General features: G+C 49.5%; 1 pseudogene; it reads right to left on the reverse strand.

Annotated features, from left to right (window-relative positions):
* Positions 1–4,217: 4,217 nt before the first annotated feature.
* On the reverse strand, positions 4,218–23,909 carry LOC149998866 (uncharacterized; annotated as a pseudogene).
* Positions 23,910–24,114: the final 205 nt, after the last annotated feature.

The raw sequence follows: 24,114 nt of genomic DNA on the forward strand, positions 1-24,114 counted from the left end.
TTATGAACAGCCCAGCCTTTCACGGGTTCACCAATAGCTTGCTTGTACATCTGAAAAATGCAGGAGAGTAATAGGTGTCTGTGGTGTGCACGTGTCAGTCTGCTGGGCTGTGGCAACGTGCCAAGGCCCAGGAGACACCCCGTAAACAGCCATCAGCGTGGCCCAGAGTTCTAACAAGGCCATGCTCAGCACTCAAGTCGGCTCTGTGCAGATTGAGCTGGTCCTAAGATTTTCAACTAAAAAAACCCCCAAACAACAGAAGATCATTCTGGGAAGTGCTTCCAAGCCAGGCACAGGATTCCTTTGGCTTACTGAGGCCCTCGCCCTCACCTTCATCAGTCCTGGGAGAAGGACACAGGGCCTGACACTCAGCTCGAGTGTTCTCCTTCCCAGCATTCCAGAAAAAAATTTGGGGAAAAACCCCAAAGCTCACTGTCCCCACAGCAGCCCTCAGCAATCACGGCGATCGCTCAATTACATGGTTATTCACAAAGTGCAGATTATAGGGCTCCTTAGCGGAAGGCTCTGTGCCTTGACCAGATAAAACTAAATTAAAAAAAAAAAAAAATGCAGACGTCGGACATTTTCTGAGCAAGGGGCAGCATTGAGTTCTAGTCAGCAAGAAATAGAAACAAAATTGTAAGTGTTTTATTTTTTGTTTGTTTGTTTTCTTTTGCTTCTTAAGGCTGTGGATAATCTGAGGCCCAGGTGTGCTTATATAAAGAACAAGCCTTGTTTGAAAATACCTGATATTAATGAGATGATAAATAATGTGTAGGCTGTTTGCAATTTTTTATATGAGCCCAGTTCCAGTAGTTTGTTGCTGGTCTGTGTCTTGGACCTTGGAGTTCAGTTTTGCATAGAGATGGTAGTACCTAGGTCTCTAGTCTAGCCCAGACAAATCATCCTATTCTAGCAAACTGCCCATTGCTCAAGCCAGAAACCTAGAAGCTAATTTGGAAAACTTTTGCTCCCAAAGCTGTGACATCCCCTCAAACATAAAGGTGGTCAGTGTATCGCAAACTGTCTCTGACCCATTGCCACCTATCCCTCTCTTCTGCCTCCACCTTGGGCCAAAGTGTCAGGTCTCTTGCCTGGATGAGAGTATTAGCTCCCGAACTAGAGTCTCTTGTCCCTGTCACTCTGCTGCTCTTTCCATATGGCAACTGTGGTTGTCCTTTTGATAGACAAAATGGCATGGCTCTCCCAGGCTTGAAACCCTTCAGTGGGTTCCCAATGCCCTTGGGGTGACATCTGAAGTCTTTGCAATGGCTTCTGAGACCTCCCCCCACCCCAGGGCAAGGGCTGGTGCCTTTTACCTTCCTCTGGCCCCTCTCTTTACCCTTCACTGCCCCCCACTCCAGCTGCCTGGACCCCCCTTTCAGTTTCTACAAAGCATTATTCAAGTCTTGGGCAAAGAAAAGGAAAAAACAGTGACAACTACCGTTTGTCCTCATTATGTTGCAGACATCACCTCATTGAGAGAGAGGCTCGCCATGCTCCCCTTTCTCCCACGGGAAGGACCGGGGAGCACGCGGGGCAGGAGCTCAGTGAGCTGGAGAGAGAGCTCAGCTGTCAGGTGTCTGCGTGGCTGATTCCAGCAATGAGCCAACACAGAAAGGGTTTGGGCTCTGATCCCTTACTGCCATGGTCTAAGCACGACTCTAAAACCAGAGAATATGCCAACCCCCCCCTGTTCCTTTTTCCCCTGTGGAACCCCGAGGGTCAGGAGGATCAGCGCGAATGTGGTCTCACTGTTGAGGGGAGCCCGCAACCAAAGGCTCTGGCAGTTCTATGGACCTTGAAGTTGAAGGGCAAGTGAGGAGGGGAAAAGGCTAGGAGTGGAAATGTCGGGTACCGAGTCAGAGTGGGAACAAATGTCTTCAAGGTTCTCTCTCATTCCCACCCTATAAAGAGGCATCAGCAGACACACCTATCAAACTCCATCAGCCAAGGCCTCAGACCAGGCCCCCAGGAAGGAAGGTGCTTGAGCTAGGAACACAAATATGTGGACCTCAAGGCCGGCCAGAAGGGCCTGAGGTGACCTTGACTTGACCTTCCTTCAGAGTCTGCAATGTGTCGTTGTCACCAGGCCCAGTGTAGGGAGGGCAGCTGTCCCATGAGGCTTGCCAGAGAGTGCCTTGGACTTGCATGGGGTCAGGCCTGAAAAGTCACACAAAAGCTTTTCACCAGGACCCGGACTCCTCGACAGCCACAGCCCCTTCCCCAGGGCACCATGGTCGTAAGCGGCGGACCGTGAAGCAGCTCAGAGCTTCTCCCCGTGCCAGGGGCCTTCCGCTCACTCCTTGTGTTCCTGCTAACCTGTCCCCCACGGACCTGGCCCACCCCCACAGCTCCAGCCTGTCCCTTGCATAGTTCTTGCCACTGAATCTGCCTGCCCTGCTCCGCTGCCAGGAGGTTCATGTTCTCACTTTGACAAATTAGTTCTAGAAGGCAGCGGCCAAAATGGAAAGACATCATGTACAGGCAGTGACAAATGAATCCATTAGCATCGGTCATGCATGCATGGGTGGTTTTATCAAGAGAGCTAGGAAGACAACAAAGGATGAATAAACCGGAGGGCAGAACGGGGTGAGGGGTGTGTGGTGGTTCTGAATGGGGGGGAATACACTCAGAATTACTGCTTGTCCGGCTGCTGGGTGCAGGGCAAGCCTGGGAGAGTCCGTCTGGGCTGCAGAGCGCATCCAGTCAAATGCCTGCAGGAGAGAGGGTAGAGATTCGAGACAGCACTGCTATCATGTCTTGAAACGTCAGTTTCCTCATCCATAATAACAGTGGATTAGTTTAGTGGAACAATAGTGTGGATTAAATGAGGCAAATCCACAAAAGCTTTGAACGCAGTGCCTGGGACAAACCAGTTACTCAGGGTGTGCTGGCTGGTGCACTTGCTGTTATTTTCCACCCGTGAGTCTTGCCTGGTTCAAGTCCTAGGGTAGAAGAAAAGCTTTGTCTACGCAGATCTTTCTGCTTTGTGCATTAATTCCTGCAAAGATGTATCTGAGTCCTATTTATTGTCAGTTGTGAGTCACATCTAAAGCTCTTCCTCAGTGCCTGCGCACGTGGCCTAAGTGTGAGAAATCTCTGTGCGTCTCCGGCTTTCATGGTCTTACATTGTAATTATCTGGAGCTTTACCTCTGCTTGGGTCTGGGTGGAAGGCTACATGTTGTTTAAAAGAAAACACGTCCAGGTGGGGTGGCCCTGATGGGTGCCCTCCCTAGCATCCCTATGCAGCCTGCCCTTCGGTGTGACCCCCCCACTGAGAGTAGAAACAGGTAGGAAGGAGTGGCTCATGGTTGGAATACAAGGAGAGAAAGACCGGAGCTTATACACAAACTGCCAGGTGATGTACAAGATATTCAGTATGGCTTCTTAATCCAGAAGGCAGGTTGGCCTGAGGCAGGTGGAGTAGTGACGGGGATGGTATCGGACAGCTGGCTACCACAGGTCCTTCTAGGAAGGGAACCAAATAAGTTCTTGACTTCCTTTGCTGTTATATATTAATTATTTTCCCCTAGTCATTGTCCTACTTTCCTTTCCTAATGGTAGAACTTGCCTCCCAGTAAATTCCCAATATTTACCTTCCCAGCTTGCCTTGCCTTGGGATTATGCCATGGGTAAACCACACCATCAAGGAGAATTTTTGGGAAATCTGCTGAGTGGTTCTTGGGATAGGTTCTCCTTCTGGATGTGTGTGTGTGTGTAGCATGAGTAGAAACTTCAGCCTTCTAGTGTTTGATGTACTCATGTGAGGATGGTGTGTTTGGTGCAGTGGTAACCACTTTGTGACCATGAGGAGCTAGTCCCGAGGTTATCATCCAACACCCTGGGGATGGTAGACCACAAAGATGGAAAAAGTGGGGTCCTTGATTTATTGAACTGTAACCAGCACCTCTCCCCCTATCTTTAGAATTTTGAGAAAAGTGTACTTATTGAAGATTCAGTTCTAGTTGGGCATGACAGCTTCTAATTGTTTTGCCCGCCCCCAAATGTTCACACAGGGGCATGTTGGTAGAATTTCTCAATTTATCCAAAAGTCAAGTCAGGTTTGAGAACGTTTCAGCATTCCCAAGTCCGTGGGATTTAAGTGTTTTAATGCAAAGCCTTGCAGCAAGGAGCCAGAAAACAGTTCTGTAATTTTTATTATCTCATGTTATTATGTTTTGTTGCTTTAACTATTGGAGAGAATAAAGGCGTTTTAGGAAGGCTTGTTGTCATCCTTCCCCAAGCCCAGCTCCGTGGAGGACAAAGCGAAGTCTCGGAGATTCCTTTCGCAGGCGCACGAAGTGCCCATTTTACGCGTGGGCGGACTCGTGGGCGGGAGTCGGGGAAGTACCAGACTTTGCATCTCCTGTGAAGCAGAGAAATAGGCAATGGGATGACACACGGGGGTCAGGAGCACCTGTGCCCACACGGCAGGCTCGTCCTGGCTCCACCGCTGACTCCTGGTAATCTTGAGCAAGTTAACGTGTCTCGTCTTTTGCTTCCTCATGGATAAAATGATGTTAATAAGGGGGAGGCCACAAGGTTCAGGATGGGGGAAGCCTTTAGCACTATGCCTGGCACATAGTAAGAACTCAATAATCAGGTACGTCTGCTCCCAAATACATGGGAGATCTGCTCTTCCCCAGTGGTGCTGTGAGTTCAGAGGGCATCCCTATCTGTAGACTTTGTTCTTCAGCAAGACCTTGGGGAGGTGGATTTAGCAAAAAGCAGCTCAGATTTGGATAGCCCTCACTCAGCTCCTTCTGGGTCTATCAATTTAGGGAGCTGTTCTTATTAATGTTTCATTATATTTGTGTTTGCAGCATGATTTGGGCTCAGGGCTTGGTTTCCTGAGCAGACTAGAAGCTCTTTGGGTGGGGGGGGGCGGGAGGTAGGATTGAGATTTCCATTCCTCTAGAGTCCTCAGTTCTGGGCTGTGCATGGAGAGATTGGAGCTAGTGTCCAGAACATTCAGGGAGCAGTCATTCTAAACTTGGCTAATGCATTACAATCATGTGTGCATAGAATGACCAACCATCTGGTTTGCACAAATTCCAAAGACTTGAGACTTTCAGTTTTAAAGCCAGCACTGAGGGGTTTCCTGGAACTCAGGACTTCTGGCACTAAAAGATGAAAAATTCCAGGAAAAGTGTGAAAGTCAGTCCTGGGAAAACAGAGTGGGTTGATCATCCTATCAAGGGAGCTTTAGAACCTGCCGATGCCTGGGACCCACCTCCAAAGCCTCTGATTTCTTCGGCGTGGGAGCAAAGCCTGGGCATTCCCACGGCTGCTGAGCCAGGAGCTTCTGTAGCTCAGAGAAGGGGGAGAGCTATGGCTGCGGGAAAGGTCCTGACCAGAGTTCCTGTGCACCGTGGAGATGTGAATGGGCTCCAGGTGGCCTGAACAATTGTCCCCCTTCAGGCTTAGGGGTGCTCATGACGCAAACAAGGCTGGGGAGGCACAGATGAAGCCATGATGCATAAAGGTAGTAAAGAGAGAATAGGATGAGAACGAAAATTCTGAGGTCTCATCCACGACCCTCCAAACTGGGTCCCTCCGTGGGAATCAGGATTCCCTCGTGATTTACAGTCGCACCCAAACTCTAGAATCACAAGACTGTGTAGCTAGAACCTACCACAAAGGCATAACAGCAGTGACCTTGAGGGAATGCATCTGGGAATAGTCGTCCCACTGGAATTGACGTGGGCCCAGCAGGTAGCAGGTGAGACAAGGGGATGGGACCCAGGACTGTCTCTCTTTAATTACAAAAATCTTCTTTCCCCAGACCTTCCCCTTCCCCCGAAGTGGGTATTTCCGAGCACACTGTGACCCCCCTGTCCCCAGATCTTCCCCTGCACCTCAGGCAGGCTCGAGGCAGTCTCTTACGGTAGCTGAGACCATTGTTCTCAGTCCTCTCCTCCCTCCTCCCGCAGGAGCCCACAGTAAACAAAAGCAGAATGAGGCTATTTCCCTGCAGACTCGCGAGCAAGGAACGCGGATGCTTGTGGTTGAAAGCCACCGTGTTTGGGGGTGGTTGGCTGGGCAGCATTTCTGTGGCCAGAACTGACTGGTCACCGAGCTCAGGAAAGGACCTTCGAAATCCTTTTTGGAAGAAAAGCTTGCTCACCGTGGTGGCGAGGGCCTGGAAGCGGGGGAAGACCTGCCCGAGCTGATAGCATTTGGGCACGTTGATGTCTCCATGGTGGCCGCGACGCTCCTTCCAGGGGCGCGTGTCTTCTCCGCCTTCCCGTCCAGGAAGGGCCAGAAGCGGCCCTGCTGAGGCAGACAGGTCACGTGCGCCTGCGGGGTCCTGCCACACAAGACGGGGTGAACTGTTTAAAACAGGCGGCTCGTCTCCGTGCCTCTCATTCATTATCGGGACTGCGTTTACCTTTCTGAATTTCGTGTGGCCTTGGGAGGTGGAGCAAAGGGCCATCCCCTCCATGAGCGGCGGGGGCCGCGCAGGAGATGGAGGGTCATGGCACCGAGTTCTCCCGGTGACTGTGCCACTCCCTCTAGGGGGGGTCGTGCTGAGGGCCTTCCCGGCCTCGGAATGGCATGATTTACGGGAAACTGGCATGTCATCAGGAATGGCGTCAGTTGAAGGCCGTCCTTCCAGAAAGCAGGAGGAGGCAGGGCCTGATGCGTGACTGAGCCATGGAGGGGTCTCTCTTCTGATTCTAATCTCGCTTCTCTTAGAGGCTGAGGAGCAAAGCAGCCCTGCTGGCATTTCATTAAGGAGAGGCACTGACATGGGGTGCCCAGTGGACTCCCCAAGGCAGAGAACCTCCTTGCACAGCAGCCTCTTTGCTCGTGATGGAAGGCGCCTCCTGTTGGGTGCCCACAGCTGCTTGGGTGCTTGCTCTCAGCTGGTTTTCCCAGCTCCTGGGCATCTAACCGTCCTCTGCTTGCTCTCTTCTGGCCTCGCCTCTTTGCACTGACAACAGACCCCTGCCCTCTGCCTGTGCATCAGTTTTTCCACAAGAGCTGCTACCCCTTCTTGCTCTGCCCGTGTGTGGTCAGAGGGACAGCGATGTCCAGCCTACATTCTTGGCCACAAGGCCCATCCCAGACATGCTTGGCTTCCCCTTGCGTGCAGAGGAAGCTCAACACATGCTGCCTCTCTCTGTATTGATTCTTTTATATGCCCCTCCCGCCACCGCCGCAGGCAGGGGTACGGTTGGCAACGTGGTGGCGGTGGTGGTGGATGGGTTCTGGCTGCTGATGGCCGAGTGTGCTCGCCTTTCTGGCCGGGACACCTGGTAAGTGGGAGTGTGCTGAGGAGTGGGTGGCTGGACACGCCCGCAGGAACCTCATCCCAATTAGGGGGTTGGGCCATTTCCTGCCTCCCACACAACAGGAAATGAATGTGTGTTATTTCTTCCAGTGTTGACCGTAAGGATGCCAGACGGTCTCTACCGTGATAGCAGCTCGGGAGGAAGGAGGGGACAGAGGAGCTGACCAAAATCACAGGTCACTAGGGATTTCACAGGTCAACATCCTGTATCCCAAATGGAAACACTGAGACCCAGCAGGGGGAGAGGACTTTCCTCAGGTCTCTGTCATGTTCTCTTGCATCAAATTTAAATTCACATATGTAGCTTCAGGGCGGTATCTCTGTTCTAAGGAAGGCAGCTCTCAGAGTCCACCTTGAAGACAGACAGATGGACTTTATTGGGGCCAGCCCAGCCCAATCACCCTGGACCGTGCCGGAGCTGACTGGGAACAGAGCTGAATCTGCAGTGAAGGACGAGAGAGTCCTCCCTCCTTGGACTCTTCCATCTGCTCCTTTCCCTGACTTGTCAGATCACCTCTCTTTAGGAAGGTCATCACCACCATCATCCCCACCACCATCACACTTTTAATAGAGGAGCCACATTTGCATGCTTTGCTTTTCTTCTGGGACCCTCTCCCCCTCTGTCCCTCTCCTGCCCTTCCTACCCATCTTCTAGGACTATGGTTTTGGCTTTCAAGGTAGTGTCACCTCCCACAGAGGCTCTCTGGTCCCCAGAGTTAGCTCCTCCTCCCCTGCACTTCCAAACCATTTACCCCGAGGGGCTGTGTCCCCCACTGGACCCACTACAAGTGTCTCTCTACCCATCTAAGTCCCAGCTACACCCTCGGCTCCCCGAAAACAAGGCCTGTGTTTTACTCGTCTTAGGTAGATGACATGTCATGTACAAGGTGCTCAACAGAGGATTGTCACACGAGCGAGCAATTGTTTTGAAGGCCACCTCTGGATTTTAAGGAAGTAGGGGGAAAGGATTAGATTACCACCAAACATTCCCCCAAAATGTCTCTTTCCCACAAAGCAACGTGCACCTGTGACCCGGAGGGTGAGGCAGGGGCGAAGACTCACATCTCTCACAGCGTAAATGTAGCAGCCATCGAGGAGGAACAGAGGTACCTGGGGTGGGAAGGACCATCGAGAACATCAGAAACCGGTATGATTTTGAGGATGTTTTTCCTTTGGAGAGTGCTGATGAGAGTCACAACGTATTAGGTATGACCTGTGTTCGAGACTGTTCCTCTCTCTGCGTGGGGGTCTCACCTGGAGGCAGGAGGTGATGGGGCAGGATGAGGTCAAGGGTAAAGAGAAACGCATTTACTCCTGCTCCTTGAGTCTTTGTCAGACACAGCACTTCCTGTGCTCAGCTGACCCCTGGATGGGACAGAGTCTCACTTCTCAGCCTGCAAAGGATAAGGGAAGAAAGGGATCCTGGGAAGACTTACGTTGGGTATTCGGAAGCTCTTTGCTAAGGGAGGAGATAGCTCCCAGCTTCGTCCCACAGCTTTGGTGCTCAGACTCGAGGTTAATGGTGGATAAACAGGCCCCAAGGGGATCGGCAGCTTCCAGTCTGTTCCAAGGAGACGAGGAGAGGAAGTCATTAGGGGGTCTAAATGGTCACTGACTCAGGTTAACTAAAGAATGAATCATGTGACCTCATTGTTCCGCATTTGTGCAGAATTATTCTTTTACTTTTGTACAGAGGTCAGCAAACTCTCTCTGTCAAGGGCCAGGTAGTAACTATTTTAAGCTTTGTGGGCCATGTGGGCTCTGTCCTAACTATACGATATGGCTGTTGTAGCACAAAAGTAGCCACAGATAGCATGTAAGTGAGTAGTTGTGTCGGTGGCTGTATTTATGGGCACCGTCAAATTTCACATAATTTTCATGCGTCACAAAATATTGTTCTTTTGACTTCCTTTTCAACTATTTAAAAATGGAAAAACCATTCTTAATTTGCAATCCATCCAAGAACAGGCGGCAGGACACTCTTGGCCCGTGGCCTGTGGTTTGCTGACGCCCTGCATTAGTGATGCCCCAATGTTCCTCCTGTTGCAAGTGCTGGTTTCCAAACTGGAAATGAGCATTCTGAAGTTTTCTCAGCATTGTCAAAATCCATATGCAAGTTGGACATCTGGACCCTGATCAAGCCTTAAGCAAACCAAGCCCAGGCCGGCGAGCATAAGTCAGTTACAAAATCTAGGGTTCCAATGGACAGACACATCCAGTTCATATTCTAGACTTGCTATGTGACCACACTTAAGACAAACTTAGGGATACAAGCCTCCCTTCTATTAAACAAGAAAGACAGAGAGACGGAAAGAAAAAACCCAACTCCTAGAGCGAATGAAGTCATCATTTCCCCTTAAGCATTCATTTTCGTTCGGACTTTTAGCGGTGTGATGCAATTCTGTCTCAGTTCAGTGTTATCAACTTCCCAATGTTGTCAGACAGAATTCTTTATCTCCCACATACATGCGCGGAAGGGGTAAAAAAATGGCAAAACTGTGTCTTTAGGTTTCCTTTGACGTTTTCCTCTTCCAGCCATGACCTTGGGTGGAGCTCATTTCCTTTGCCCCAGATTTGAGGAGCAGATGTGGGGATCCAGGGTGGGGAACCTGGGTGGTGTCTGCGGATGGTGTCCGCGAAAGCTCCCAGCAGCCCGAGGTGAAGCATTGCTCCTCTAACAGAATTTAAAAACAAAGAATGAAGTAAGCTTAACATAGCAGTTTCCCTAGAATGTCAAGGAAGGCATAAAAAGAAATAACTCCGAATGACTTTTTGTGGGGTCAGCCAAGACATTAATTTTTGAGATCGTAACGGAATTCTGGTATTTTACAACTTCCTTGGTGGGAGTGGGGTGGCGGTGAACTGGCCCAGCCTAGCCCCATGTCTTGAACATAACAGACTCTCAGTAAATGTTTATAAAGCAGGTGAAAGGAGGCAAGGGTTTTGGAGAGGATCTTGTCTGACCAGGAACTTGGGTTTCCTTCCAGCTAAACGGTCTCTCAGGTTGCACCTCAGGGCTTTGGAAGAGCGTGTGATAGTCTGGGGGAGAAGTTCCCCTCTAGACCCGAGGCGAACCAAGCCCAGTCTTCATGTTGCAACACCAGACCACACGTGGCTGTCTGCCTCAAACAGCTGCCACGGGCTCTGTGTTATCTTAGAAGAGGAATCCTGCTCCCCTGGGCTTTGCCAAATCCTCCTCAGTCAATAGCGTCTGCTTAATGCTACATGGGCAATCCATCAGTTCTCCATCAGTCCTCCATCGGGGCCAGCCAGCAGGTAGAGGGGCCAGCTCTCCTCCGCCCCCCAGCTCAGGACGGGGCCCTGGGTTGTGGGGCCTGCGGGCCCCTCGGGAGGGGGAAGGACCTGGGCGTTAGAAGGGGTGAGGGGAAGGTGAGGCTGCTGCTTCCTGTTGCTCTTTTTCCTTGTGAAATGGTGATGGTATTTGGGCAATTTTTCCGTTCTTATCCTTGGTAATAATTTTCCTTTGAGGGGGACGGCCGTTGGGGGAGAAGGAAGGAATGTTAAAAAGAGGCCGCTCTCTGGAAGTGATTAGGCCCTGGAAAGAAATCCCCATAGTCATAGGGGACTGAGAAAGCTGTAAAAATGATTATTCAGAACCTAAAAATGAGCTCCATGCCCTCCCTCCGAAAAGCACTCCTCGGGGACAGAAAACGGGTGTCTTTGCATCTTGGAATCACATGCCGAACCCTCGAAGGCACAGTTTGGGTTCTACTGATCCTTGAAACCCCAGCAGCGGGCAGGAAGCTTGGCATATAGTGGGCACTTAATACATGCAGGTGACTGCGTAAATGTTAAACGCGGAGGACCGGCAGCTTCCCGGGCCACGTGGACCTTTCAGTCTTGTCTCAACACTGTCCCAACTCATAGGTGCACCGTCTGCTAAAACAGCACAGGGGCTTGGAAAAGTATGACATGTGATGCATTTCACTGTCTGCGGAAAGTCAGTGGAAAAGTGCGTCGCTGCTGCCCACATCTTTCGGGCCTGTTGCGTCTTCAGCAGTTCCTCCTCTTCGAGGGGAATTTAGCTTCCAGATCACTCTTGCTTTGGCCTCAGCGGCCACTCTCAGCCCTGTTGTTGTATTGGAGATTCCTGGAGGGGCTTTAAAAAGTTCCCAGACAGGGGCACACCCCAGGCCAAAGGTGTCCGAATCTTGGCAGATGGAACCAGCCCAGGCCCTCCGGGTGGTCCGAGCCTGCGCAGCCACGGCGAAAGCCACTGGGCACGAGGGTGTTTGGTGCATCCGTGCCGCAGTCACGGCGGCTCCTCCGACTGCAACTCAGCAGTGAGAGCAGGCGCTCCCGAGGGTTGAAATGATAATCCTGTGGATTACAGTCTTTGAGGGAAGTCAGCACTTTTTCTTTTTGACAGCGGCTTTTTCACAAGCGGAAAAAAAAAAAAATAAACCCTCCAGGTCTTTGTATCCAAAAGTCAGTCCGTTGGATTAAAGCTTTATGGCTGTTTGCCAGTTTTGCATGAAGCGGGGGTGGGGGACTATTAGTGTTCGAGAAACGCCAGGGTTTCGGAGCAATGCTGGCGTTCTTATATTCCAAATCCCCGGCTCCTGCTATGGGGCCTGCCATGTAACAGATGCTCAAAGATGCTAAAATAATTATAGCAGCTGCTGCTTGCTGGATACGTCCTGTTATCATCTCAATTAGTCTTCAAAGCAACCGTCTGAGAGAGGTCCTATCGGTATGTCCCTTACACAGGGAGTGGTCGGCAGAAATCTGAGAGGGCCCCAAGATTCTGCCCCCCCTATTGTGTGTTGCCTGTATAACCTCCTCCCCTTGAGTGTCGGTTGGACCTTTGAGTGTGATGGGATGTCACTCATGATTATGTTACATTGTGGCCAAGAGAAAGGAATTTTGCAGATCTAATTACGGTCTCTAATCAGTTGACTTTCAATCAATGAAAAGGGAGTTTATCTCAGGTGGGCCTCACTCCATTAGGTGAGCCCCGTAAAAGCAGGTGGAGAGGTTACCCTCACATCTCGCTGGCCTTGCTTTGACAAGCAGGCCACCGTCAGTTCTAACGCTGCACGTAGAGGATTCATCAGCAATCCTGAGCCTCAGAGAAGATGCTGAACAGAGAACCCCGCTCAGCTGTGCCCAGCCCCTAACTGCTAAGTAGGTGTTGTTTGTAAGCTGCTGCGTCTGCAGTAATTGGTTTTGAATGGCAATAGCAAACCAACACACCAGTGAGGACATCACGGGGCCGAGAAGCTGAAGGACTTGGCCAGGGACCCGTATGAGGAACGGGCGGAGCTGTGGGTCAGACCCTGACGTTTCTGATCTGTGCTGTTTAACCGTGATGCTACTCACAGTTTGTAAAAGGAGACTCATTGGATCTGGCTCCCTGGCTTTCTGTGAGCTGTATACCGGGACAAAACCAGGGTCGGCTCCAAAGCCTACTGCTTTGTGAAATGCACTGGATGAGAGGCAGGGAGTGTCAACATCCGTCACATGTGGTTTCTACACATACACAGTGCAGAGCAGAGCCAGAGGCATGGGAACGGTGTGATTTTAGATTCACAGTCCCAGCTGTCCTCTCAAGTTGACACATAATGTAAGTTGTTCCCAGAAGGGCGGAGGAGACTTTTAAAAATCAGGACTTGGAGCACACAGGCCTGTTTTCTGAACATCAAAGCTGCTTGAGAAAGAAAGAGACATGGCTGTGGTCACAGGATGACACCCATCTCCTTTGCTCCCATGGAGAGGATATCAGCCTATTTTCTGACCAGATCCAGAATTTAGACCATCATGATTGTTAAGAGTTGCCCTTCCTTAAAGAAAAGCTAACTTTTACTTGTAGTAGTAAGATACATTTTAATTCTGTTTTCCATTGTGTGTTTGTGTGAAAGTTTATTGGTGGGGAAGGGGGTCTTGGAAAGTTACTGCTTTCTGGTGCACCTGGGATGTGGATGCCGTGCGCAGACATGAGCAGCCGTCTTGTGAACATGAGCATTAAGAGACATAGAATGCTACATGATTGGCTTGGGTCCCTGATGCCCTCATGGGGCCACTTACCAGCTCTGCACTGCCTTCCTCTGGACATCTTATCAGGGGCAAAATACTCTCCTCTCTCTGTTGGTGGGAGGTTTTTCTTTTTATTCCTTTAGGTCAAATGCAATTCTGTATGATGTAAAAATCTGCAACATAAGGCATTTGAAAATACTTGGTAAACTGCCCAGTGTTAACATGTACAAGGAAGAATGCAACATCTTTGCTATAATTTAAGAATCCTTTTCTAGATTGTAATCAGTGTGAGGGAAAGGACAGGGACGTCTCCCCTCAGTACCGCCTCCTGGGAAGTATGGATGATGGTGCAGGGTTGGTTACAGGGTGGCCAAAACAGAAGTTAACCAGAGCAGCAAATCACCCTTTAGACCTGATGTGTCTAATTTTGTCGGAGGCAGAGAAGACCGAAAAAGGAGTTGCTTTCTGTCTTTGAACACCCCTTACCTGAGCATCTGTTTGAGATCTAAAAAATCACATACAGGTTTGGGGTAAGATGAGCCAGTGTACATACCAGAGAGGCCATCTTCTGCCTCAATAGACACAAGATCTGGAAGAAGAAGGGGACAGACCTACTTTTTTCTTTCTGGTCCAGTCACAGCTGAATCTCTGAACTCAGCTCCAAGGCACATGGAAAAAACTGCAGCTTATTCAGAGAAAGAGAGAAACGATGGGACGGTTCAGTTTCAGACAGCGAAAACCCTGAAGCTCTGTTATTTGGGGCATGACTAAAGGAGGTGAGGATAATTAGACTGAAGAAGAATGAACCCTGTGGGGGACATGGCACTTATTTCCAGTTCTGAAGGGCTGCTCTGTAGAAGAGGGTAGAACTGGAACTCGTGATGGAAGCCTCTGGGTGGAGGGGCAAGTTCAAATTTGGGTTTGCATGCAATGCTAACAGCCACAGCTGCCAAAGACAGAGCGGCCCATCTCAGTAGGTGGTCCAGTTGCGGGTGGTACTTGAGTGTGAATTGGATCCTGGCATATGTGCACATGTTGGTTCCTTCTCTCCGTGACTTCATGGATGAATGAAAGAGGCATTTAGCACCTAATACGCGCCAGGCTCTAAGTGATCAAACTATGGCATTTAAGATCTCTCCCAACTTTGTGATTCTTTGGTGCTCTGAGTAAGATGAGCTCCATTTTGCAAAAGGGAAAAAAACCCAAGGCTACGATCTGGGACGAGATGCACAGAGCCACACAGTATTTAAGGGGCAGACCCTCCATTCTTCCTGATCTTTGGCTCTATCTACTCTCCTTCCTTTTTTCAATCATTTTTTCTTTTCAGAAAAACAAAAGAAAAGAAAGTCACGCTCTGCTTAACCCTCTAGCTGTAGTGAGCGTATGTGAGCATGGTGCTCAGTTCCTCAATATTGGTCTCAACCATGTGTTTTCTGCCTCTGACCAATTGGAGCGAGACTTCCCTTTGCTGTGCAACCTTTCAAGTTCTCCCACATGCCCCCGAGCAGAAATGGGTTATAGGCAAGGGCTGTGGTTCCCATTCCACGCGACGTATGGGGAGTGGCTGCGAGTTCTGAGGTACAGTCACCTCTGCTACTCCCTGTGCTGAGCTTCCAAAAATGGCCGTGGAAACCGCACATTTCTAAGCAAGCCCGTTTCTTTTTAAACATTTCTGAATCTCCCCCACCTCTCTCTGTCATGCACACACACACACGCACACGCACGCACACACACACTCCACCACGCCACTGCCAATCTCTACATCTTACGTGCATGGATCTTCCCCGCCAGGACCTCTTGCCTGGCACAGCCTCTGCGGGTTTAGGATTGTCTCATCGGGCAACGAGGGCCAACTTCACTTGTGCAGCTGGGCATTCCACAGGCAAGCAGGCCCCTCCAGCTCAGGCTGCCTTGGACTTCGCAATGCGCCAGGCTTACAAAATGTAGTGAGAGCAAATTGGCAGCTGTGTAGGACTGTCTGACGCTGTTGGAAAACTTGCTTTGTAATTTCCTGAGCCTTTCAGGGTCAGAAGTGGGTAGAAACCCCCAAGTGGAAGAAAATTCTAATCACTTTCAAGTGGAAGGAAAATAAGAAACAGATGAGCTCACATGGGTACAGACTATACACTCCAAACTGCAGGCTCCCGGGATAAATGTTCCCCAAATGCCCAAAGGCCTGCCTTCTCAAGAAGCCAGTGCTGACACCCTGAGATGATTAACTTGGCCCGGACTGGACATGAGTGGGTGAGAGTGGTGTTCTAGTTCCCCCTCCCCGACACTGCTTTCTAAGGCTGGAGACCAGCTGGAGAATGGAACAGACCTCCTGAAATACATTCCCTGCGTGAGAGTCTTTGATCACCTCTATCAATTTTATCAATCGAAGTATTTCCAGCACCTGACACAGAGCAGGTGCTCAACAAATTCACCGAATAAAGAAATGATTCTGCCCTGGCTGCTGTGGCTCAGTGGATTGAGCGTCGGCCTGCGAGCCAAGTGTCGCTGGTTCGAATCCCAGTCAGGGCACATGACTAGGTTGCACGTCAGGTCCCCAGTTGGGGGCGCCAGTGAGAGGCAACCACACAGCGATGTTTCTCTCCCTCTCTTTCTCCTTTCCCCTCTCTCTAAAAATAAATAAAAAAATAAACAAACAAATAAAAAAAGAAATGATTCCATTTTTTAAATTCCTTTGCTTGCCTGTGTACTCTTCAAGTTCTTGTCACCTAGTTGACTTTGCATAAATGGTTACTGCACGAAATTAAGGCAACAAAACCAAGTGGGTTTTGACCTCTAAACAGAACTGGGAAGAACATAAATTGGGGAGGCTCTAAGAGTCAGGAAGAGTCAATATAGCTGCGTGGAAGTGTCTGTGAAAGCTGTCGGTCACGTTGCAGACCCTCAGAAGTGTCTGAGCCGGGAGGCAGGAGTAGCCAGGAGTTTCTCCCATGGACCTTTGAAGGGTACAGCTTGGTCTGGACTCCATCTGTGATGAAGACTCTGCACTGGTTTTGCTAAGATAAAGCCCCCCCCCCTCTCTCTCCTACTTTGCTGCATCTTTTCTTACCCTACAATTCTCCTTGATGACTAGTTTTAGTCTTGGGGAGTCAGACGAGCCTTTGCAAATGACCCATTTTCCAAGCTCTATCTTAGCTGGTGTATATTGTCACAGCCTTCATTGGCCTGAATGCGACTACAGCCAAGAAGATGATTAGGAAGTTGAAACTGTTGATTATCAAAAAATGAGCAGTGTCTATGTAATTAGACACCCATTCTGATTCTGCGAATAGGGCTCTAGAGGTAATTAGGAGGATTGATGTGTCCCCTTTGGCAACTGCAGTTTGTCACTCCGCTTCTCACTCGCAGTCAGTGGTAGTTCTGTGTTAATGGCCAGGAAGGGTTGCATCTGCCAGTTTGTAAATGAGGCTTAGAGATAACTTTTCACCTACGACGCATCCTCTTGCTTTTCCCTCCTCTATCCATGACGCACACTTAGCAGAAACACCATGGAGACGTATTTGCAAAAGGTTTGCTTTCTTTAGCTAGAGAAACAGATGGAAATGCAAAGATGTCTTACATTCTCCAGCTTTTGGGGCACAAACAGCACAAGCTACTCCATACAGTTAACTCCAGGTTGGTAAACTAGAGCTTGAGAGCCACTGGCAAGGGTCTGATTTGTTCCTCGTCCTTGAGATACCCCATTGGCTAGGGGCTGTTCCCTGCCTTGGTGGGATGTGCCTAGAGGCAGTGCTCTGCACCGGTCCCTCCAGCCGGTTTCTCTCATGGGAAAGGTGAGGCTGACCCTCTGGGACCCGGGACACAGTATGTGGCCATCGAGCTCATTGACATCCATGGCCTTCAGTTTCACTGGCAGCAATCCTCTTTGGCCTAACACCAGACAATACTAAATATGGAAATTAGAGCTTTTGAGCCAGAGGTTGTCATAAGTTGCAATAGCTCTGCAGAACCACTGTTTACGACCTTCACTGCTTCCCGTCCCATCGGATCTGCCTTTGGCCCAGGAGGCCCCAGCGCTGGGACCCAGTTTCATAAAGCCGAAGCGTTCCTGCAGGTGCACCAGGTCTGGGTGCACAGCCCTGGTTGGCCCTACCTTTGGCATTGGTTTGTGGCTCCGTTTTGCTGAGAGAAGGGCCATCTTCAGTAGACTTGTCACCTCCTGTCTCCTTTGTTTTGTCCTCCATGGTGTGGGCCCCTTCGCCCTTCTGCCACACCTGACCACGCAGCCAGGCCGGGCCCTCTGGCCGCTCCTTCTTCCGCTCACCATGAGCTCTACACATAAAACAATAAGATTAAAGTAAAAAACACACCATCACGCGTGACATTTCAAGGGGTTCAACAGCCCCCAGGGGAGTGACCCAGCAAGTGGTCGGAAGAGGAAGGAACCGAAGTGGGGCCCTCAACTTCACGAAAGTGTATTTAATCTGGAAGGAAAATGAAGGGATGCTTTCTGCTTGTTTTTGCATATTTGCATATAGTCATAATGAGAGAAGGGTGGGAATATCTCCCACGGAGCAGGACAATTGGAGAACAGGTGTGCCGCATCCAATACTTCCAGTGATGACCCCAAAGGATGGAACACACGTGTGTGCCTGCATTCGTACACACAGAGGTGCACAGTCATGCACACAGACACACATCACACAGACACAGCAGGAAGAAAACGATGTTTGCAGGGCAGGGATGAAACGCAAGAGGCCAGGAAACATCTAAGAGCTAGTACGCATTTCATTGTTATGGGGTAGGATTAATATGCTGCATGCTAACTTGTGTTTTCTGTTTCTTTTTTCCCATTTCCCATCCATCAATTGCTTGTTTACATTTTGGGGGAGTGTTACACACAGCGACTCTCCAACGCCCAGGGCGCAAGGTCCCTCCCGCCGGGACCCTGCTCACTCCCCCGTCCTCTCCTCCACGCCTCCCCTGGCAGTGTCGCCAGCAGAACCGCCCCTGTGCCCAGGACAGGCTTCCGTGGTTTGGCTTGGGCTTGCCCCTCGGCCTGGAATGTAGCGCGTTCCCTCCTTCCCGCCTCTGCATCCTATTCCTCCTGGTGATCTCCTGTGTGTTACTTTATGGTGCTTGTCCGTTCTATCCCCCGAATCTCACCCTTAGATGTAGGCCTACCATCTCTCCGGTCCCCATCACCTTTAAAATATTTCCATTTTAGTAATGGTCAATTGTGCAATAAATGGTCCATTTTTCATGCTTATATCCACGATCAGATTATATGATCCACAAAGTCAGAGACTCGACCTTGTTCCCCAGTGTATCCCTAGCATGTAGGACTGTATCGGGTTCAATCCATATTGGATGGCAGGCTGGCTGGCTGGCTGGATGTGCAGGTGGATGGATAGATGGATGGGTGTGTGGATGGATGGAAGGATAGACCACAAATTATTTGGTGAAGGTGGAGGGGAACAACAGATAGAGGATTCAAAATATTAACCACATAGAAGGGAGAGTCGGAGTTGAGGGGCATCTTTAATCAGCCCCAGATCCACAGAGACGACCAGACTCAGGAGCGGACAGTCCAGGGGGTGCTTCTGTACCCATCTGGGGTTTATTGACTCTTCCACTATAGTAAAGACTCAGAGAGCAGGGAAGAATTTTGCTTCGGAATTTCGCAGTCAGCCCATCTGCAGAAGTACTAAGTGGTAACATCTTTGGTGGGTTTAATTTTTTTTTTCACTAAGAGCCAAAGAAACTTAACCTGAAAACCAGCATCCCAGAGGTGATAATTAGGAAAGATTTAGAAATAACAGTGTCGCCACTGGGAGCTTTAGGTTAACACCAGTGATGGACCTCTCCTTGCCGATAAGTTGGACGGAAACCCAAAATGTTCTCTGGGCATACAAATAAAAAATGGGGCATCGTTTTCCTCTCATGAGGTTAGGCTGGGTTTCTGAAGGTTCTATTCATCTCCATGTTTCTCTTACTCTTCTCAAAAGATCCATCTTAAGCAGTTTGTGTGCCAAACAGTTTTTTTTAGAAAAACAGAACTCTCCAGCTTAGAACATCTGCTCTGCCTGTGATCACCGATTCCTCCAACTTGTGTAGCAAGTTGTCACATTGAAACTGACAGCCCTAAGGCATATTTTGGTACATTAAGGAAATCTACACTCAATAAATGTTATGATACATGCCTCTAGTGCCCTATTCAAGGATCTTAGAGTGCTTTGCTCATTTTGAGATGCTTGTTTATAAAGTTGTAGCTAAGCGTTATTATCTACCAGACTCGGGCAGGTATGCAAATAAGTGTGGGCCCACAGGACTCCCTTGAGCTCAGCCTTGTCAAGATAAATGGGGCCATCGAGTGACTGCTGGGGAGTTGAGGATGACCCCCACCAGAGCACATTCTTTTATGTAAACATTATACTCAGATAATGTTGAGAGAAGAGAATGCTTTTTAAAGGGTCCTGAGTCCACCGACCAGTGGGGAACCAACCCGATTTCCACCTGTTTCAAATTAAATGTGCTTATTATCTTTGCTCCTCTGCTCAGCACAATCAGTTAGGAAATATCTTCTGTGATTTTAACTGAAAGCGTATTTTTGTACGTTTAATGGGCTGTTTGCTTTCACAGCAAGGCAGAGACATTTCTTGCCTCGCCTGGCCTCTGAGGTGTGCTTTATTGGAGCTACAGGACGGTGTTGGTGGGCTCTCCTCATCCCACATCCTTTATCTGCTCTGTTATGTCTCAGACTCTCTGGTGGGTGGGTGTTAGGAGTCGAGAGGGAGCAAGAGAGTCAGCCAGTAAATATATGAATGAAATCATTGCAGTTGGTGAAGGGAAATAAACAAGGGAGACAGAACGAGGAACTGTCAAGACAGTTTGGATGAGGTGGTCAGAAAAGGCTATTTGGGGAAAAGAACGAAGAGCTAAGACCTGCAGGATTAGAACAAGCCATTCAAGTAGAAACCGGGAGATGAGTGTTCCAAGCAGAAGAAATGGCCATTGTCAAGGCTTTGAGACCGTCAAGGGCTTGTAATATCTGAGGAAAGAAAACAAGCCAGCATGGTGGCTGGGAGGTGGGGGGCGGAAGGAGAGACACGAGATGATGCGATGAGGCTGGGGAGAGGCCAGAGTCAGGTCAGGCAGAGCTTCCTCAGAAACGATCAGGTTTTTCGATTCTATTCTCGAAGCCGTGGGAAGCCAGGAGAAAACGCCATAGCGTGGATTTGCATTTTATGAGGATTAGGCTGGCTAATCTAGGACAGACAGATTGGAGAGCGGGGGGCGGGCAGCAGGGAGGCCAGGTGGAGGTGGTCGCACCCCCCTAGCTGAGAGCCCGTGGCAGCTCGCCCCGGGATAGCATCGTCGGAGTGGAGAGAAGAGGGTGAGATCCAGGGGTCTGGAGTTGGACGGAGGCTCGACAGGGCTTGCTGTTGTGTTGGCCAGAGGGGTTAAGAGAAAAGAAGACTCTGGAGGCCTGCTGCTCTTCCGACCTGAGCAAGAGGGTGGGGGATGGCGCTGCTTGCAGGGATGGGGGCTCTCGGGAGAGGAACAGCTCTTGTGTGGGAAGGGAGGGTATGAGAGTCCATTTTGCACTTGCTAAGAGGAGCTCCCCGCGACTGAGCCCTGTGTGGAAACAGAGGAGTCTCTTGGCAATATGTCTCTTGAAAAGACTCATCTTACTGTATTGTTTTCACTTCAGAAGTCACGATAGAAACATTTGGGAGACCATGAGATGGAAGTGGAGACAGGTCGGGAATGAAAGATGACTCAAGGGCTGGCAAGAGACCCCGTGAATGACAGAGCGTTTGGAAACAGGGAACCATGGGTTTCCCCCTGTGCAGCGTTTCCTCCGACCAGACATCATCCCTGCATGGGAATAAAAATCGCTCGGCGAGCTATGGGAGCAGGGAGTCTGAGAACTGCCTGTGCTCAGAGGCATGGCGGAAACTTCTGGAAAGAAGGACAAGAATTATGATGCAGAGAGAGAAGGAAGCAGTTGGGACTCGCAAGGCATGCTTAGGGAACGATACCATCTGCTTGTTTACTATTGTCCTTTTGAGTTTTTGCAAGTGGAATCTGTTTTTTAAAAGCCACTCTAGAAACGACATTTCTCTGTAAGTCAGATAGGAAAAAAAAAGGAACCGAGACACCTCTCAGCACTCCCTCAGCGGAGTCTCTGCCTTCCTATTAGTTTTCAGCAGATTGTTGGTTTTTCCACCAGCCCCCCTCTGTGAGCACACACTGTCCGAGTCTCTACTTTGCTTATCTCTTTTTCTGTTTGATGTTCTAAAGGTGTCCAGGGCGCTTTTAGGAAGCATAATATTTGGGTGGTTGGTGAACAGCCTGCAATGCAAAATGCATGATATCATGGTTGTCACTGGGAACTGACTGGGAAGGGAAGATCGTCCCGTGGGGTTCTGGCCGGTGTGCCTAGAACCTCAGGGTTGTGCAAGGAAAAGCCGCCTACTTTCGGTAGTAAAAGCTCAAGCTTTGCCGTCAGAGAGGCCTGGGTTGAGTCCTGAGCTCTGCTGTTTTCTATTTGTGGCTTCAGGCTTGGGACTAATGTCTTTGAACCCAGTGATTTCATCTGAGAGTGTGGGTAATGATAGATATGTGAATGGCAGGGTTGCTGTGGAGATGAAATGATGTGATACACGAAGTTCTTAGCATGATACTTAATTCATGCTGGTATCCACAGTAGTCCATCATGTAATTGCTCGTCAGCCCGCGCACACCATGGTTGTGAGTCAGACAAGAAACACACTTTCATGGTTGGAGGGGTGCTAGGGTCCTGGAGTGCTGGGGTACTGGGGCGGAGTTTCTCTGTTACAGTCTAGCGAAGGTTGCGAACTGGACGTTCCTGGTGTATTAACTGTAACTCACCCGCTTTTTAAATTGAATGAAAAATTTAAATCGAACAATTAAATTTGGGGACCTTTCCCATGCAGTGTGGATTACAAGCCTCTCTTGTAGCCCAGGGCCCCCTCCATGCCAGATAGCCCCTGTCAGCTGTGACTTGGACCTAGGGCCCAGTCTCAAGGTGACATCTTGAATCCACGGCAAGGTGCAGACCAGGCTTTGTGAAGAGCGAAAGGGTTTTCTAAATTCCTAGGGGTTTCCTTTAACATATGAAGAAATAGGCTAGATTAAAGAGGCTCAAAGCCATAGTACAGAGGCGATGGCTGGGTAGCTCAGTTGGTTAGAGCGCTGTCCCATTACGCCAAGGTTGAGGGTTCCATCCCCGGTCAGGGCACATGCAAAAATCAACCAATGAGTGCATCAAAAAGTGGAACAACAAACTGTTGTTTCTCTCTCTCTCTCTCCCTCCCTCTCTCTCTAAAATCAATAAATTAAAAAAAAAAAACAGGTAAAAAAAGCCACAGAGCAAGCAGAGGAAAAGACTTATGGGAGCTTTCTACCAGACAGGAAGAGGAAGTAGAAAGCGTTGCCATGGAAGATGGGAGGGCACCTCTGCCAGCATGAGAGTCTCAGCTTGGTCACTGAGAAGTGACCACCTCTCCCCTCTGGCTTCCCCTTCTGCCACCATTCCAGGCTTAAGCAAGGCTGGGGTGGGGGGTTCTGAAGCATTAGACACCCCCACAGAAAGCCCAGCAGGTCGGCGGAGAGTCAGCACATCTTGACTCACCCTCCGCTTCCACGCTGTGGACCACAGTTCGGAGGTGGGAGCACAGCCAGGGCAGAGGGTCTCTCATGGCCCAGAGTCCCTGTCTGCCCTGGTCAGGGGACACCACGGTGCTGAGAGCAGCAGTGTCCTGGCTAGGCCTGTGGTCAGGACGAAAGCAGGAGGCCACAAAGCACAGGGACCTGATGATCTGAGGGCCCACGGGGACCTTAGGTTCCAGCAGCAGATGTCAGCAGGATGATTCTCACAGGGACAGTGAGGTTAGCCACACCTCAGTAAACACGAGCCCAGGACATTTAAGGACAAGACTGGTTTGCCGCTAAGGACTCCGAGGACCCCGGCCACAAGGATATGGTAGCCAGATACCATGTTGGGAAAGAGGAGGGGACAAGTGGCCCCCTGGGAGAGGGAGGAAACAGCTTTTGAGTTGACTGGGCATCTACCCAGATGAGTCTGAATTAATCTCAAAGTGAAATGTTTCAAACAGGAACAGTGTAAGTTACCCTTGATTGGCAGTTTTTATTTTCTTCTGGTAGTAGGAGGGATGGGAGCTCCGGAATAAGATGGTAGTGAGAAGCGTTTTTCATTTTTCGACACCTCTGAGTGTTCTGTGAAAATGTTGCTGTTCTTTCCTTGACTTCTTCACAAGGTGGACTCTGTCCACTGGACTTCTACCTCTGAGCACTAGTCAAATTAAGGGGTGGTGAATGAATTTCGATTATTACGTTTACTCGTTAAATTATTTTTAATATAATAACATGAAAGAAAATTAATACAGAAAGAAAAAAATATCTATATCCCCTCTATCCTATGGCAAGGACATGTGCTTTTTTTTTTTTTTTTTTTTTATGGTTTCTTTATCTATGTTATTAAAATACTGGCTGACAGATCGGTCCAGCCCTTTGCCTAAAAAAGACCGTGCTGCTGACACTCAGATTTTGTCCCAGGTCACATAAAAGAAAAGAGAGATGAGCTGATTACCTGACATTGTCACGTGGCATCAAGGTTTTGCTTACTTGGAAGACCCTCCAGTTAGTGAGATGGGACATTCTTGGGTGGCGTTCAGATTCAACAATGTTGACAGGACTACACTCTTTGTGTCCTGCTACCTGACCTTTGCCATTATACAAAATCTCCAGATTCCTGTGCCTGTCTCTTTATTCTTTGTCTGGGACCCTAGACCCTGAGCTGGGACTCCAGACTCCT

Source organism: Furipterus horrens, unplaced genomic scaffold, assembly GCF_987537825.1.
Source record: "Furipterus horrens unplaced genomic scaffold, mFurHor1.1.pri manual_scaffold_11, whole genome shotgun sequence".
NCBI lineage: Eukaryota > Metazoa > Chordata > Mammalia > Chiroptera > Furipteridae > Furipterus > Furipterus horrens.